Source organism: Culex pipiens, chromosome 3 (genome assembly GCF_016801865.2).
Source record: "Culex pipiens pallens isolate TS chromosome 3, TS_CPP_V2, whole genome shotgun sequence".
Taxonomy (NCBI): Eukaryota; Metazoa; Arthropoda; class Insecta; order Diptera; family Culicidae; genus Culex; species Culex pipiens.
Window position 1 is genome coordinate 116,214,110 of NC_068939.1, and position 3,570 is coordinate 116,217,679.

The following is a 3,570-nucleotide window of genomic DNA, read 5'->3' on the forward strand; positions in this document are numbered from 1 at the left end:
CACACACACATGGGAAAAGTTCCAAAGTTTTCAGCTGATATGATACCATTTTGGGTTCCCCTCTATTGTGCACTCACAATCACACACGCACACATTCACAGTAATACCAATATCGAGCGCCGAAAAATTGCAATTCCTCGTTCCATTTGAAGAATTTTTCCTGTCATCTTTCGCCTCTCAGTTGGATGCTGCATGACACAAGAGGTTTCCTTTTGACGTTCAATAATGGATCCAAAATTGAGAAGAAAGCAGCTTACTTCGTTTTTTTTTTCCACGTGCGAAACCGGTTTCCCCTCACCTCACAACTCAATAATCAATGGTTGTCAATCGCTTACGTTCGGTTCTCCACCCTCGCAAAAAAGGGCGGCTCTAAGATTTTCCACCTATACGATAGATATGAATACGGGGGCGGATGAAAGCTATGGTGGAAATCGAAGTGTTTTTTATTTGCAAAACAGGCAGTTTCGAGTTCTGGAGCAAGCTTATCCCGAGGGGGACAATTTTGCAGCACCTACGTAAGGGCGGGATGAAGTCAAACTGCAGAGGATCGAAAGTGCATCAATCCAAATGGGTTGCAGTGCTGTACGACTTTGTAGATTTTCAGTCGATATCATTTGAATTGTAAACACATACAAAAAACCTTAAAAACTCAAACAAAATCATAACTTCTCAATCCTAAAGAAAATGTTTGACAAAGATGATAGTCAAGTTTTCCGTTTTCAACAAAAATATTCTGAGAATAGTTCAAACTAAGAGTTAAAAATATACTTCATTACACGATGTAAATGCTAAATTTTATTTATCAAAAAGTGTGAGACTTACTCCAACTATAGTTTATTCTTTTCTGTTGCTTATTTTCTGACCTTTTCCAAAAATTACAGGTTCGGGCATAATATCATATATTTGACTTCCAGATTCGTACAGACTAATTTTCAGTTCCACATCGGACTTACTGAGCTTAAACAACGTTTGCGGCGAGCAACTGATTCGGGAGATTAAGTTTATGAAACATGATTTTTAACATTTCTTCGTCACATTAGATTGAGATTGTGTCAGAGCATTTTTGCATTTTTTTAATTTTTTTGTACTGTTTTATTTAGCTTATATACTTTGTAGCGGCCTTCCTTATGACCAAAGAAGCCATTTTGTATGATTTTTTTCATTCATACTAGTCACCACACAACTTCGGCATACAGTAATGGTACGTACATTCAAGATCCTCTGTAATTACTCTTAGCTTTAAGTAAAATGTAATTACAAAAGCCGACTCGGTCCTAACCAGGTCCCAGTACCAAAAAGGACCTAATAAAAATAATTTTATGAAAAAAAAATGGTACAAAATTGTGTCTTTTGTACATATTTTTATCCATTTGATATCTTCAGTAAAGTTGTAGGATAAATAAAGGTTCGGTGTGGCTGAAGCAAGATATTACAAACCGAAATACCCCATCGGAGATTTGTACGTAAATTTATTTCCATCAATTAAAGCGGCGCTTTTTTTGAGGTTTTTTAACTGATTTGGGCTAGTGAATCGATCTCTAAACAAATATTTTAAAAGATTTGCAAAAAAATCTTTTTGAACTTTTTAAATCCGTTTAAATTTTCAAATGATATTCGAATTTTAACACAACCATATTAAGGCTGATCTTTTAGGGGGACATTCATGGTCCCAGAGGTTCAAGGATAAAACGAAGCTCGTCTGTATTTAAAGTGAAATATGGAATGGTAATTTTTGGTTGCAAATTTAACTTTGCTTCTAAATTTTTTTTTTTAATTTCGCTTGTCAATTTTTAATTAAGATTTCTTCAATATTTTTTCGAAAAGTCACCTTTGGGATTATGTAGGGGAGAGTGGGGAGACTTGATCCCCGGGGACACTTGATCCCAAGCCTGTATCTCGTCAGCATGTGGGTAAAACAATTAGCTTTGTTCTAGAAAGTTGTGCGAAATTAAGGTGTAACGTGCCATCATTAAATATGGCGAAAAAACATGGAGGAAAAATAATCCCGTTCCACTTTAACCATGACACTTTCCCGTTCCACCTTATGCCGTAATAATTGGAAGCTCTATTGAAATATTTGGAATACTCTACACTATAAACTGGTACACTAAACATAATTACAATCACTAGACTCTAAACATTTTCGGGAATTCAGATAAATATAAAAATATTCACTAAAAGGCAAAACATTTGATAATCTAGCCCTTTTTTAAGGGATTCATTTTCTCCATACAAAAATTGGTGTTACTAAAAACGTCTTAAAACGCCCGTTTTATTGTACATACCTAAATAAAATTATAATCACAAGACGTGCTGCAATCAGGAGAACCGGCAGATTTCCACCAAAAGTCACAAAACTCACGATTTTCACCAAAACTTCCCCCAAAAGTCGTGAGTTGGAAATGCTCGCATGCAAATTTTTCTTTGTTCTGACACATTCCAACGCCAGCAGCAGCTGCATTAGTGTTGGTTATCATCAAAACTGATTTCACGCAATGTTGCCAGAAATGCAATCAAACACTTTACTTATAAAAAGGCTTGTTTTGCACAACTTTTCAGGTTTCTTGTATACAGATTGAAGATATTCGAATAAATAAATGTTTTGTCAACTTGTTTTGTCAATTTATAACAGTGTTCTATCACTTTACAACATAATAAGTATCATTGATGTTTTTTCCAACATAATTCAACCATTATGTTCCAGCATGCCCGGCAACACTTTCCTAGAACAACCCAGGGGAATGAAAGGAATGTCAATTTGTTGCTTGAATTTTCGTAGCCTACATCAACATATGCTTTGCCTTATTTTCTATAGGTGTGCCCACTAAATGCAAAGGAGATGTCAGTTACGCATTGTGAGATTTGCGCATTGTGAATCTCTTTTCAAATGTTAGTAAAAAGGAACTCTCATACAATAGGTTATTTTCAATTGTTGGCAGTGTTTTTTTTTCACTCACACAACTACATCTAAAAGCATTCACAAATACTAGTTAACCAATGACGTCATCAATGATCATCATCGTTCCAATACATTCACATCGCACTAACACATTGTCATTTGGGATGATCAGGCGTTTCACCTCAACTAAAACTCATTGTAGAAAACAAAGAAAAAAATTGAAAAATGTTTAGAGTGAGTTACACACATTTTTCTTAAACGAGCTGCAAAAAACTTCCAAGAGATCTTTTTTTCTTTGTTTTGATATGTGTAGAAAACACTCAAAAATTATTCAAAAAAATATTTTTTATACATGAATTTTTTGATAAACTTATCAACTCCAAAACCCTTACGCATTTGACGTTAAATTTATCGTCATACTATTTTACAATCAATTGTTTAAAAAAGTGCGTTTAGGGAGACTTGATCCCTGCATTTTTACAGTCACTGGAATCAGCCTCAAGATTAATTAATTGGGCTGGGTTTTCATACATAGTTTCCTTTAGTTTAGTTGTACATAAGTTACTTTAATTTGAACCTTTTTTCAAAAGTTTCGTAATCAAAAATTTCCAGCTTTTGTAAACATGCTTAATTTTGGTCTAAAAAATAATATTTTAAGTTTTTAAACATTT